At 35.1% G+C, this 16,012-nt stretch overlaps 1 long non-coding RNA gene and 1 pseudogene across 2 annotated transcripts in view; both read left to right on the forward strand.

Moving 5' to 3' along the window:
• Positions 1–16,012, forward strand: part of LOC309659064 — a 1,106,759-nt gene that overhangs the window by 279,346 nt on the left and 811,401 nt on the right. The gene's annotated exons all lie outside the window — the stretch shown is intronic.
• LOC309658935 (coiled-coil domain-containing protein 6 pseudogene) overlaps positions 1–16,012 on the forward strand; it is a 583,785-nt pseudogene that overhangs the window by 2,127 nt on the left and 565,646 nt on the right. The window lies entirely within an intron of this gene.

A 16,012-nucleotide genomic window follows, 5' to 3' on the forward strand; every position in this document is an offset into this window, starting at 1 on the left:
CAAAAAAAATAATAATAATAATAACCAATTTAGAACATCAGTATTTCTGTTTAAAAGCTTAAAATGTCTCATGAAAAAATAAAGAATATTGCAGTCCAAATATCTTAATCTCCTCAAGGGGAGAATTGCTTGTCCCCAAACCAAGAATTATGAATTATGGTTAATAAACATAAAAATCTTAATCCAAATGTAAATGAATAGATTGCATTTCTCAAAGGAAAAAATAATGATACAAATGCCATATTATTAAAATATGTTAAAATATTATGCTATATTATTATATATTATAATTATTATTATATAGTCCTGTTATCTTTAGACAGGACTTTCCATAATAACTGTGATTGGTGCTTAAAACAGAAGGGTCTGCAGCCTGATGACAGGTCAGAGATCCACAGAACCCCAGGGGACATGCTCCATGAGGTGTCTGAGCAATAGATGTGAAATTTTTTTAAAAAATGAAAATTCATTTTTTTTTTGGCTTTGTTCACTGTCATGTACATTAAAGTCTGTAAGCTTTCCAGGGTGCACATGTAACCTTCCTAGGTAAAATTTAATGGCAAATCAATAGATGTTTAGCATCTTTTGTCATAGGAAGTATATGATCATTTTTGCAGAGGAAAAAATGAACATGTGAAAATAAGCTCAATCAATAAAACATGGGATTAGTAACATATGATTAGTATGTAAGTTATAGCATGAGTAATGCTGATCCTAACTAACTAGCTTTGAAATTGTCACGGCAACTCTAGTTCATGATTGTCTCCAGGGACTGGGGGTTGGAGGAGAATCTCAAGGGGAGAGGACTGGACATTGTAGGCGTGTGGGGAGGAGCGGAGAGAAGTCGGGCCAGGCAGAAGGATGATAGGAAAGGGGAATGTTGGTTAAGACTGGTTTCATTCGATGTGAGCTGCACACAGCTAACAAGACATCAATGCTCTTATGCCTCCTACTGTAGCTGTCTCTATGTTGTACATGATGATTAATATATCGGGGTCTCCAAAGTGACTGATTTGATTCCATCATTTTTGGAGACAAAGTCTTTGTTAAAAGGCACACCAATAACTTCAAATAAGGTACTAAATTAACTATGTATTATTTACTGCAAGTGTATTTCTCTGGTAAAAATCTGCCTAATTTATGCGGCAGGATGAGAAAAATGTTCATTGCCATTATATATTGTTTAGGGATGAGGATGACAATCTGTCACAATACCTCTTTGAGTCCAGATTCTGGCTAATTAATTCTTTTTGTGATGATAAATTTTATTTTATGCTTTACTTGTATTTTATCTCCTATAATATAAATGTAATAGTAAATGAATATAATAAATATATATGAACAAATTATTTTATGATTTAATTTCATTTTATGATTCAAATTTCAGTCACAGTTTTTCTAACATGCTAGCTCTCCTAATATTTATTTTTAATAAAAAAGATGAGATTGCTGAATCGATTGTGATTAAGGCTTAGAATGGTATTTAAGAACACATCAAAAAGGCTTGGGTTTAAATCCCAGATCCACCACTTGGAGCTCTATGATTTGGCCAAGTTATTTAACTTTCCAAAGCTTCAGTTTTCTTATTTATACAATAGAAATAACAATAGTACCTACACTACATAGGGTTGCTATGAGGATTAAATGAGATAAGACATATATAGTGCACTGCCTGCCCATAATATATTTCCAATAAGTACTGATTATTTCTATTGTTATTATTTTGAAGGTGTTGATAATGATGACTTTAGTTTTAACCGCTGTAGAATCTAGTGACTTTATAAACTATTGGACATCTTTGAGTCACGTTTTTTTCCAGTTGTGCGATTTTACTAGCATGTCTCTTAGTTTCCTTAGCTGTAAAGTTCTATGAATCTATTCTGAATTTCCACATGCCTTCAACAAAATCCTAAGTGAAAAGGAGAAGTTAAAACATATGTTCTGGGGAGGAGTCAAGATGGCGGTGTGAGAAGACGTGGAGTTAGCATCTCCCCACAACTAGGGCACCTGCCGGCCACTCGTGGGGGACTCTAACTCCCAAGAAGACGGGAGGAGCCCCAAAGTGAACTGGTAGGATGCAGGGGGACCAAGCAGGGAGGAGAAGTGGAGGTCAGACAAGGTCGGTGCCCCTGAGGCTGGGGAGATCAGGAGAGGCAGGTGGGAGGGACTCTCCGGGAAGACCAGGAGAGGAGTGGAGGGAGATCGCCTGGCCCACTGCGGCTGGGGAGGCTGGTGAGCTCCCAAGCCGGTTCTCCCCCATCCAAAGCCCCATCCAGGCCACGTGGGTTCTGGGGGCATAGGAGGGAGGCTGGGGAGATCAAGAGGGACAGGAGGCTGTGGGAGGAGCAGTAGAGGAGTGGAGGGCGTTTGCCCCACCCACTCGGGTCCAGGGAGCCTGTTGAGCACCCAGGCCGATCCCCTGCACTCCATGCCCCATCCAGGCTGTGTGGGTCCTTGGGGGCATAGGAAGGGGGCCTGAGGGATCAGGAGAAGCAGGTGTGAGGGACCCTCTGGGAGGAGCGGGAGAGGAGTGGAGGGCGATTGCCCTGCCCACTTGGGCCCGGGGAGCCTGCTGAGCTCCCAGGCCAGATCCCCTGCCCTCCAAACCCCTGTGCAGGCCACATGGGTCCTTGGGGGCATAGGAGGAGGCCAGGGAGATCAGGACAGGCAGGTGGGAGGGGCCCTCAGGGAGACCTGGAGAGGAGCAGAGGGCGGTTGCCCTGCCCACTTGGACATGGGGAGCCTGCTGGGCTCCCAGGTGAGGTTCCCTGCCCTCTGAGACCAGGGGTGGGGGGCACGCCTGGGCCCCTTCTGTTCCTTGAGCCTAAGCCTCACCCCCACAAACCCCAGGGCCTTTTCCAGCCCTTTGGGTCTTGAGCATTGGCCCCTCCCACCACCCAAACCTCACCCTTGCTTAGGCCCCACTCTCCACAGCCAAGACCTTCCCCCCCCTCCTTTTTTTTTTTCTTTTTTTCTTTTCCCTTCTCTTTTTTTTACTATTGTGGTACTGATGTACCTTCCGGTTGTTGATTCATCTATATTTTTATTTTTACATTCTTGCTAACATATCTGTTTGTTTCCTAATCTAATTTTATTTTTTACTTCGTTATTATTCTCTCTCTCTCTCTTTTTTTTTTTTTTTTTTTTGCAACCCCACGCAGATTGCGGGACCTTGATTTGAGAGCATGGGGTTGGGCATAAACTCCTGTGGTGGGAGATCTGAGTCTGAACCACTGGACTAACAGAGAACCTCAGACCCCAGGGAATATTCATTGAAGTGAGGTCTCACAGAGTTTCTCATCTCAGCACCAAGACCCAGCTCTACCCAATAACCTACAAACTCCAGTGTTGGAAGCCTCAGGCCAAACAACCAGTAAAACAGGAACTCAATCTGACTCATAAAAAAAAAACAATGAGAAAGCAAAAAAATATGTCACAGATGAAGGAGGAAGGTAAAAACCTACAAGACCAAATAAATGAAGAGGAAATAGGTAATCTACCTGAAAAAGAATTCAGACTAATGATAATAAAGCTGATCCAGAATCTCGGAAATAGAATGGAAGCACGGATTGAGAAAATACAAGAAATGTTTAACAAAGATCTAGAAGAACTAAAGAACAAACAAACAGAGATGAACAACACAATAACTGAAATGAAAAATACACTAGAAGGAATCAATAACAGAATAATGGAGGCAGAAAACGAATAAGTGAGCTGGAAGACAAAATGGTGGAAATAACTGCTGAGGAGCAGAATAAAGAAAAAAGAATGAAAAGAATTGAGGACAGTCTCAGAGACCTCTGGGGCAACGTTAAACGTACCAACATTCGAATTATAGGGGTCCCCGAAGAAGAGAGAAAGAAAGGGTCTGAGAAAATATTTGAAGAGATTATAGTCTAAAACTTCCGTAACATAGGAAAGGAAATAGTCACCCAAGTCCAGGAAGAACAGAGAGTCCCATACAGGATAAACACTAGGAAAAACATACCAAGACACATATTAATCAAACTAACAAAAATTAAATTCAAAGAAAAAAATATTAAAAGCAGCAAGGGAAAAACAAAAAATAGCATACAAAAGAATCCCCATAAGGTTATCAGCTGATTTTAAGCTTTTCAGACAAACAAAAGCTAAGAGAATTCAGCACCACCAAGCCAGCTTTACAACAAATGCTAAAGAAACTTCTCTAAGTGGGTAAACACAAGAAAAAGACCCACAAAAACAAAACCGAAACAATTAAGAAAATGGTAATAGGAACATACATATCGATAATAACTGTGAATGTAAATGGATTAAATGCCCCAACCAAAAGACACAAACTGGCTGAATGAATTCAAAAACAAGACCCATATATATGCTGTCTACAAGAGATCCACTTCAGACCTAGGGACACATACAGACTGAAAGTGAAGGAATGGAAAAAGATATTCCATGCAAATGGAAATCAAAAGAAAGCTGGAGTAGCAATACTCATATCAGGTAAAAGAGACTTTAAAATAAAGACTGTTACAAGAGATAAGGAGGGACACTACATAATGATCAAAGGATTGAGCCAAGAAGAAGATATACAATTATAAATGTTTATGCACCCAACATAGGAGCACCTCAATACATAAGGCAAATGCTAACAACCATGAAAGGAGAAATCAACAGTAACACAATAATAGCAGGGGACTTTAACACCCCACTTACACCAATGGACAGATCATCCAAACAGAAAATAAATAAGGAAACACAAGCTTTAAATGACACAATAGATCAGATAGATCTAATTGATATTTATAGAACATTCCACCCAAAAGTGACAGAATACACTTTCTTCTCAAGTGCACATGGAACATTCTTCAGGATAGATCACATCTTGAGTCACAAATCAAGCCTCGGAAATTTAAGAAAATTGAAATTGTATCAAGCATCTTTTCTGACAACAACGCTATGAGACTGGAAATCAATTACAGGAGAAAAAACTGTAAAAAACACAAATACATGGAGGCTAAACAGTGCGCTACTAAATAACCAAGAGATCACTGAAGAAATCAAAGAAATAAAAAAATACCTAGAAACAAATGACATCAAAAACACAACGACCCAAAACCTATGGGACACAGCAAAAGCAGTTCTAAGAGGGAAGTTTATAGCAATTCAGTCTCACCTCAAGAAACAAGAAAAATCTCAAAGAAACAATCTAACCGTACACTTAAAACAACTAGAGAAAGAAGAACAAAGAAAATGCAAAGTCAGTAGAAGGAAAGCAATCATAAAGATCAGAACAGAAATAAATGAAATAGAAACAAAGAAAACAATAGCAAAGATCAATAAAACTAAAAGCTGGTTCTTTGAGAAGATAAACAAAATGGATAAACCCTTAGCCAGACTCATCAAGAAGAAAAGGGAGAGGACGCAAATCAATAAAATTAGAAATGAAAAGGAGAAATCACATCTGACACTGCAGAAATACAAAGGATTATAAGAGACTACTACAAACAGCTATACGCCAATAAAACAGACAACCACGAAGAAATGGACAAACTCTTGGAAAGATACAATTTTCCAAGACTGAAGCAGGAAGAATTAGAAAATATAAACAGACATTTCACAAGAATGAAATTGAAGCCATAATTAAAAATCTTCCAACAAACAAAAGTCCAGGACCAGAAGGCTTCACAGGCGAATTCTACCAAACATTTAGAGAAGAGCTAACACCAATCCTTCTCAAACTCTTCCAAAAAATTGCAGAAGGAGAAACACTCCCAAATTCATTCTACAAAGCCACCATAACCCTGATACCAAACCAGAAAAAGATAAAACAAAAACAGAAAATTATAGAACAATATCACTGATGAACATACATGCAAAAATCCTGAACAAAAGACTAGCAAACAGAATCCAACAACACATTAAAAGAATCACACACCATGATCAAGTGGGATTTATCCCAGGGATGCAAGATTCTTCAATATATGCAAATCAATCAATGTGATACACCACATTAACAAATTAAGGAATAAAAACCATATGATCATCTCAATAGAAACAGAAAAAGCTTTTGACAAAATTCAATACCAATTTATGAGAAAAACTCTTCAGAAAATGGGCAGAGAGGGAACCTACCTCAACATAATAAAGGCCATATATGACAAACCCACAGCAAACATCATACTCAATGGTGAAAAACTGAAAGCATTTCCTCTAAGATCAGGAACAAGACAAGGATGTCCACTCTCAACACTCTTATTCAACATAGTTTTGGAAGTCCTAGCCACAGCAATCAGGGAAGAAAAAGAAATAAAAGGAATACAAACTGGAAAAGAAGAAGTAAAACTGCCACTATTTGCCAATGACATGATACTATACATAGAAAATCCTAAAGATGCCACCAGAAAACTACTAGAACTAATCAATGAATTTGGTAAGGTTGCAGAATACAAAATTAAAGCACAGAAATCTCTGGTATTCCTATACAGTAATGACAAAATATCAGAAAGAGAAATTAAGGAAACACTCTCATTTACCATTGCAACAAAAAGAATAAAATACCTAGGAATAAAGCTACCTAAGGAGGCTAAAGACTTGTACTCAGAAAACTATAAAACACTGATGAAAGAAATCAAAGATGACATAAACAGATGGAGAAAAGAAGAATCAATATTGTGAAAATGACTATACTGCCCAAAGCAATCTACAGAGTCAATGCAATCCTTATCAAACTACCAATGGCCATCTTCACAGAATTAGAACAAAAAAAACTTACAATTCGTATGGAAACACAAAAGACCCCGAATAGCAAAAGCAATCTTGAGAAAGAAAAACGGAGCTGGAGGAATCAGGCTTCCTGGATCCAGACTATATTACAAAGCTACAGTAATCAAGACAGTATGGTACTGGCACAAAAACAGAAATATAGATCAATGGTACAGGGTAGAATGCCCAGAGATAAACCCATGCACATATGGGCACCTAATTTATGACAAAGGAGGCAAGAACATACAATGGAGAAAAGACAGCCTCTTCAATAAGTGGTGCTGGGAAAACTGGACAGCTACATGTAAAAGAATGAAATTAGAACACTCCCTAACACCATACATAAAAGTAAGCTCAAAATGGATTAAAGACTTAAATATAAGACCAGACACTATGAAACTTTTAGAGGAAAGCATAGGAAAAACACACTTTGACATAAACCACAGCAAGATCTTTTTTGACCCACCTCCTAGAGAAATGGAAATAAAAACAAAAATAAACAAATGGGACCTAATGAAACTTAAAAGCTTTTGCACAGCAATGGAAACCATAAACAAGACAAAAAGACAACCCTCAGAATGGGAGAAAATATTTGCAAATGAAACAACTGACAAAGGATTAATCTCCAAAATATACGAATAGCTCATGGAACTCAATATCAAAAAGCAAACAATCCAGTTAAAAAATGGGCAGAAGACCTAAATAGACATTTCACCAAGGAAGACATACAGATGGCCAAGAGACACATGAAAAGCTTCTCAACATCACTAATTATTAGAGAAATGCAAATCAAAACTGCAATAAGGTGTCACCTCATGCTGGTCAGAATGGCCATTATCAAAAAAGCTAGAAACAATAAATGCTGGAAAGGGTGTGGTGAAAAGGGAACTCTCCTATACTGTTGGTGGGAATGTAAATTGATACAACCACTATGGAAAACAGTATGGAGGTTCCTTAAAAACTAAAAATAGAACTACCATACGACCCAGCAATCCCACTACTGGGCATATACCCTGAGAAAACCATAATTCAAAAAGAGACATATACCACAATGTTCATTGCAGCTCTATTTACAATAGCCAGGACATGGAAGCAACCTAAATGTCCATGGACAGAGGAATGGATAAAGAAGATGTGGTATATACATATAATGGGTTATTACTCAGCCATAAAAAGAAACGAAATTGAGTTATTTGTAATGAGGTGGATGGACCTAGAGTCTGTCACACAGAGTGAAGTAAGTCAGAAAGAGAAAAACAAATACCGTGTGCTAACACATACATATGGAATCCAAAAAAAAAAAAAAAAAAATGGTACTGATGAACCTAGTTGCAGGGCAGGAATAAAGAGGTAGACATAGAGAATGGACTTGATGACATGGGTGGGAAGTTGAAGTTGGGACGAAGTGAGAGTAGCATCGACATATACACACTACCAGATGTAAAATAGTTGGCTGGTGGGAAGCAGCAGCATAGCACAGGGAGATCTGCTCTGTGCTTTGCGATGACCTAGAGGGGTGGGATAGGGAGGATGGGAGGGAGGTTCAAGAGGGAGGGGATATGGGGACATGTGTATGTATATGGCTGATTCGCTTTTTTATGCAACAGAAACTAACACGGTATTGTGAAGCAATTATACTCCAATAAAGAGCTATTAAAACAAACACACAAACAAAAAACACAAATATGTTTTGACATGTGACTTTTTTTTCTAGACTAAGAAATATGATTGGATAATAACTAAAATTCTTTGGGGTTAAAGTAATAAAAATTCTAAGTATCTGTGGAGAATTTGTTTGTTGTTGTTAGTAACAGTCTTTGCAGGTTGTCCTAATTTATTAAGAATCTAGACATTCAGAATTAACCATATAATACCTTGAAATAACTTAGTCAACCTTGTTATTCACCATATGTCATTTTTTATTATAGAAAGAACTACCATCTATGTTAACACAAAACACTTTCATTTGGAGCTCGGTTGGGGAGTGGCTTTTTAAACAAAATATTTGATTCAATGAAATAAGTCTTCACATTGAAGAGCAAAACTTCCATCAGCAGAGTCAGTAAGCTCAGTGGGTGTATGTATGAACTTTGGAGCCAGATTTCATGGTTTAAGTTCAGGATCACCTCTCACTGTCACTTTGGTTAAGTTGTTAAACTTCTTTATACCTTTCTTGCTGTCTTTTGGGGCAAGGGGGAAGAGAAAAAAAATAAACACACAAAACAGCTTTATTGAGATATTATTCACATACCATACAACTTGCCCATTTAAAGTGTACAAGTCAGGGGCTTCCCTGGTGGTCCAGTGGTTAAGACATCATGCTCCCAGAACAGGGGGTGTGGGTTCGATCCCTGGTTGGGGAACTAATATCCTGCATGCCGTGGCCAGAAAAAAAAAAGTGTAGAAGTCAATGGTCTTTAAATATCTTCATAGAGTTGTGCAACCAATGCCACAATCAATTTTAGAACATTTTCATCACCTCAAAAAGAAATCCCATACCCATTGGTGGTCACTGTCCATTCCCCAAAACTTGTCAACCTTAGGCAACCACAACTCTACTGTTTTAATAGATTTGCCTATTCTGGGTATTTCACATAAATGAAATCATGCAATATGTCATTTTTTGTGTCTAGCTTCTTTCACTTAGCATAATGTATACAAGTTTCATCCATGCTGTAGCATATAACATCAGATAATTCCTTTTTACTGTCAAACAATATTCCATTGAATGTATATACTATGTTTTATTTACTCATTCATCAGTTGATAGAAATTTGGGTTGTTTCCATTTCTTGGCTATTTATGAACAGCTGTATAAGTTTTTGTGTAAACATGGGTCCTTACTTCTCTTCGGTATATGACTAGGAGTTTAACTGTTGGACCTTACGGTAACTCTGTTTTTTATCTTTTAAGGAAATGCCAAACTGTTTTCCAAAGGAGTTGCACCATTTTGCATTCCTAATAGCAGTATGTGTGGGTTTCAATTTCTAAAGATTCTTGCCAACACTTTCTATTACCCGTCTTTTTGATTATAGTGGTAATAATGATGTGAAGTGGTATCTTGCTATGGTTTTAATCTGCATTTCCCTGATAGTTAATAATCTTGAACTTATTTTGTGTGCCTATTGGCCATTTGTATATCCTTGAAGAAATGTTCAGATCCTTTGCCCATTTTTAAGTTGGTTTATTTCTTTATATTATACCACAAGTTTGGTAGAATTATGCAAGTACATTAAGTACTAAGAACACTGTCTGGTATACAGTAGATGTGCAATAATATTAAGAAGTAGTATTATAACCTCATTTAAAATTATGCTATTTCACTGAAAAATCTATGAGACTTAAAGGGTTTGTTTTGAGAAAAAGAGAAGACTAAGGGAACTCAACTGCAAAGAGGAAATGATCTTAATTTTCTATTGTTTCTTATTCAATGTTTAATTGTTTTCTCCCCAGGGATTATTGTAATGGGCTTAATTAAAATAAATTAATAGGAGTTTTTGTACTCCTCTTTCTCTAAAATAAATCCAACTTGGTAGTGGAAAACCATCCTAAAAATAAACTGTTGCTACATAGAATAGAGAAAAGCAATTCAATGGATAGATTTGTTTATCATGATAAAAAGATTTTTAATAATGGACAGGAAATGCTCACTTTATGTATATATGTTGAAAAATATAAACTATTCTGAGAGTAAAATGTTTCACTTTAGTAATTTCAACAAGCCTTTTTCTTACTAACTATTCTAAGTTATAAAATGTTTCACTTCTATTTTATAAACTCTGAACAAGATTCCTTTTGAGAATGCTGACACATCATGGAAGGCATAGATTAAAGTAATGTTTACAGATGCAAGTTCTATCATTTTTAAACTAAAGCAGGATATTTTCATTTTTAGCAAAATCATTTCCTGTACAACCATGATGATCACAGAAAAGAAGATGGAATGAGCATTTGGAGTCATAGAAGGTAAACAGGATAGCCATTAGCTACTAATGGAAAGAAGTTCAGCAGGGGCATTAAATCTGAATTACATAGCCACCAATTTGTATTTTATCATATTGATAATGAATGCCAACATTACCATTGAAACGAAACTAAGCATTCTCCCTTTAGTCCCAATAGGGAATTTAAATCAATAATGCCACATTATCCATCTACATGCATATCTATATATGCACATGTACTTTTAAACTACAAAATCATATAATGTGTTTTACTTTCATTTCAAATCTTTAACACAGTGATGTACTTCTCTATTCTTCCAATCAATTTATTCTGTTAGTGTTTTTCAGCATTTTAAATCCCTAAGCTAAGTCAATAATGTTGATTACTTACCATAAGCACTGTAAACCCTATTCTAATACAGGTTATTTGCAGTTTGACATCCTCATCTATATGCACTATTCTGCTAGGAAAATTAAATGAAACCCTTGATTTAGAATCTGAAACACTTAGAAGTAATGATCCTGTTTACTGATTGACTGAAGTTGTGGTTTTTAAGCACTACTTAATAGAGGAAACAAAAAGCAATATTCAAATAAAATGGAAGTACCTGAGTTACTTTAGGAAGAATTCGTAGTCAAGAAATAATAGGCTTTTATTTTATTTTTCCCTATTTATGCCTCAGTGCTACTTAGCTAACATTGTTATTTAGCTCAATATTACACATTTTTTGAGATACATGATCTTTCCAAATTTAAATTTAATGAATCCTATCAGCAGTTCCAAGATTAGACCATTATTTACATAAATCAAGTTTTCTGTTACATATTTGTTTAAAATACATTATTAAAATATACTTTAAAATATCATTAATATACATCTTTTATAAAGGGTTAGGTTTATTTATAATCTATCAATTTATCTCTTAAAATTTTATATACATGTCAGTACAGGGGCATTTATCACAGATAACCTTCTGAGTTAAGTGAAATACCATAAAGTAATGTTTATGGATGTTTGTAGAAATTCTCAAAAAATAAAATTGCTGAAAATCCTTCTGTGAAAATTGAGGCAACATTTATAATGCTTTTGCCTACTTTATCTTTTATCTGTATAGTTGTTCTCAAGCCTCTCTTTTAGATGGGAATATCCCACTAAAGTCAATCGCATTTAGTTGTATCATGGATGGTTGAATATTTAGCATTTGATTTAATGTTATGGTTATATTTAAAACTAGGAATGGGTAAACTTATTTCAGAGAAGACAAAGTAAAAATAAAGCTCCAAAGTATAGTATTTTGAGTTGAGCAAAATGTAAATAATGAATAATTGAAGAAATAATAAAGTGAGAAAAATTTTCTATTTGCTTCTAAATAATTTCTTTTATGAAGGATTAACTTGAATTGAGTTGAACATTTGAGTTTACTGATCTTTCTGAATAGTAAAATATCTTTCATCTCTGAGATTAATATCTTCCAGTTAAAGTACATTAGACAAAATAGAGGATATATGGTAGCATATATCCACTGTTTTGGATATATGCTACCATAAAATTTAGTAGACTATTGGACATTTGGAATAATTAAAATACTAAGAGTATATTAAATACCAAATGTAGAAGTCCTCATTTCTAGATAAATAGTATCTGGTTTATGAAGTTTTAATTATTTTGGTTATCAATTTTGTTAATTTTGCTTCAATTTTTTTAAAGTAATTTCAATCTGTTGTGGAGACATGAAAACAGTTCATGTGACAAATATTTACATTTTGGCAAAAAAACGATTAACGATTAATGTATCCTTAGGAGGATATGCTATAGTGAAATAAACAGTTTTAACTTACTGCAAATAGACAGTAAACATACCTGCTCTTTCTCATTGGGCTGCAGTAAGGATTAAAGGACAAACTTTAATATGAAAAAGTGGAATACTAAGTCCAGGGAGTGATCTACAAAAGTTGTCGTTGAACTTTACCTGTAATGCATAACATTGAAAAGATTTGAAGGGTGATTTTGCTTTGTGTTTTAATGTACTACTTGTTCAACTGGACATTCAAGTGATATACTGTATTAAAGGGAGAAGCTAGAATTTAAAGCACATACTGTACAAACATATATATGTATGTATAGATAGATATTTAATGTATATATATATGTGTGGATATATATTTAATATTTTTTCTTAGGTCAAGAAAATAAAGGTTTAGAATAAGTTAGTCAAACCTTTCTAAAATAAATAATTCAAAAGTTAAACAGTGTAAATTAGGACATGCTTTACACACATGTATGTGTACAGTATTTTTCAATTTCTAACATGGTGGGTCAAGAAAATGAAGGATTAGTATGAATAAGTCAAACCTTTCTAAAACAATTCAGAAGTTAAACAGACTAAATTAGGATATGCTTAGTTGATGATGACAAGTATTTCTTTTCAACACTATTAATGGGAAAAAAATAAGATTAGGGAGACACCTAACCACTGCACTTCAGGCTTTGAAGTGGGAATGCCTGTAGGGGTTCTGTATTATGTTAAGTACTTAAAGTTGGTCAACACCCTAGACAAGATAAGGAGATTAAGTCCTGATTAAACTCCTATCAGTAGAATTCAAATACTGATGTGGCAGGACAAGAGCTCTAATCAAGTGCTCTTGTTTGTCTGTCATTGGCTCAATATGAGATACAATCAGTCACCATTTCTTCTGTTCCAAACACAGCTTCTTCTACTTTGGTTGTTTATAAATTAATTTCAAAAGTCCTTGGCTACAGTTAGGTGTATGGATTCCATTTATCTGTGCTTTGGTGCAATTATGGCACTGAATTATAAGGACTAACATTAGGCTATGAGATGCCTATAAAGATTAAGGTATTTCCCCCTTTCTCAACAATTAGCAGCACTAGACTGTTTAGCAGAGATCAATTGTAATTGAGGAACTGAGAAAGGGCAATAAACAAATTACTGGTGCTTTCACCGAAGTCTGAAGCCTGTTGGTTTACAGAACCTCTGTTATTTAATCCAGAAGCCCTGTAGGTTGTAAATTATCCATTACAGTTGTCACTAGGCCCTTAAACAGAAGTTATGTACTAGTTTAAAGACACAGGAAAAGAGAGTCTCCTGGTCTTTGTCTCAGACGAAACAGGCTGCAGAGAGTTAGATCAATTTAAAATATAACACTAAACTTTTCAAGTGATGTAAAAAAGTTTAGAGGTTCAGTAGGATAAGAAAATACAATTGCGGCTGTTTAGTTCTTGTAACTAAAAATCTGATACAGAAGCTTCTTAAAGTGTTTGATTTTGACTGATTCTATGATCTTATGATTTCTATGAAGTCTAGGAAGAATATAATAATTGTACATTTTAAATTGTTTTAAGATTGTAAAATCTTAAATTCTACATTAAGTACAAGAAGGATAAAGAGATAATACATATCAAAGAAGATATTTAGTTTTTGGCTTATTTGAGGAAGAAAAGTTGTATGTAACAGCATATGAAGAAGTGAAATCGGAGGGTTCTTATCTTAAAATTTGGCCACCTTGTTATTTAAGCTGTACAGTGTACAATTAAATACATAGGACATAAAAAGAAAAGCAGAATATGAGTTGTGTTTTCAAATACAATAATATTTTTAATAAACAACTTATCTAAAATATATTCAAACAAATAGGGTAACAATAATTTTTTTTCTTACATTGGAATAGTGCCATCTAATTTAAAAATAAATAAAATATTTACCAAGCATGCGATTTTCATGACAATGAAGCTTCTTATAGAAGCATTCCATTAAAAGCACATGGACCCTAAATAGAAAGTTTTAAAATTTTAGAACAATGAATATATGGATACTTTGGCGACATTTCATGTGGACCAGAGACCATAAAAGAATATCTGATTGCTTAACAATCAAAAGTATCTAATGACCAAAACTCACCATAAATAAGATTAGAGAGATAAATGACAAGCTGGGAAAAAATTATCACCAGAATTTTGACTATGGTTAATATTGGACTTTTTGGTGATTTTTTTTTTTTTTTTTTTGCAATAAATGTGTATCTATCACTAAAAAAAAAAAGTGATGTTATCTGTAGAGGGGATGAACAGGTTTTTTGTTTTGATTTGTTTTGTTTTAACCTGTAACTTCACTGAGGTTTAATTTAAATACTGTTTAGTTTTTGTAAGAAATGTTTCATACAATACCTGCCATAGAGTAGCAAACTTAAGGTTCTTTATTTTTAATGGAAAATTGCTTTAGCTGAAGAAAACTCCCCTGCATGCTACAACTAGTCTACTTAGTTGCAAATTTTCTCTTATACTGACCAGAAGCTTCATTTTAAGGATATTAATTCTTAATAATAATTTAGAAAGGAGAAAAGAACTTAGATTTGCATTTGCCTAATCTTTTCAAGATAAATAGACATGCTCCTTAGAAATGTGTCAATAATCATAATTGTCAAATGAGAATATTTCCACAAATAAGCAAAATGGGCATGTTAGATAAAATCTATAGCATTGCTTAGCATTTTCCTTCTGTGTTCCATAAAGTAAAACTTGGGATGCCACTTTTATAAGTCATTAAAGAAGAGCCATCTGTCATCTCCAGCAAGTTCTGCTCAACCCTTTGCTTCTATTTCCCCAGCAGATCTTAATAGAAAAAGCAATTCATGGAAATGAGAGAAAACTTGGTGACAGAAGCAATCCTCTGGAATAGGGGGCAAAATCCCGTTCTCCAATTTGCACTGCAGGCTTTTCTTTTTTTCTTGTTTCTTAGAAACTGTGCTTTTTGCTGCATATCCTTTTCTCATCTAAAATGCAGACTTGCTGTTTATAGAGGTGTAAGTTTTGTTTGTTGAATGAGTATCAGCACAATCGCGAGCCACAGCATAGTTTAAAAAGTTATCCTGGAAATAAAGATGCAGAGGTAGAGAATGAACTTGAGGACATGGAGAGGGGGAAGGATAAGCTGGGACAAAGTGAGAGAGTGGCATTGACATATATGCACTACCAAATGTAAAATAGCTGGTGGGAAGCAGCCTCATAGCACAGGGAGATCAGCTCAGTGCTTTGTGACCACCTAGAGGGGTGGGACAGGGAGGGTGGGAGGGAGACGCAAGAGGGAGGGGATAAGGGGATATATGTATATGTATAGCTGATTCACTTTGTTATACAGCAGAAACTAACACAACAATGTAGAGCAATTATACTCCAATTAAGATGTTTAAAAAAAAAGAAAGTGAAGTGAGCGTTAGAATTCGAATTTTTATTTCTTAATTTTGAATAAATCAATTTTTTATTATAACAACAAAAAAGTTATCCTGGGAATAGACAATGGAAAGTATTA

The sequence above is a fragment of the Balaenoptera physalus genome (assembly GCF_965194825.1).
Source record: "Balaenoptera physalus genome assembly, chromosome: 3".
In the NCBI taxonomy this organism is placed as follows: Eukaryota; Metazoa; Chordata; class Mammalia; order Artiodactyla; family Balaenopteridae; genus Balaenoptera; species Balaenoptera physalus.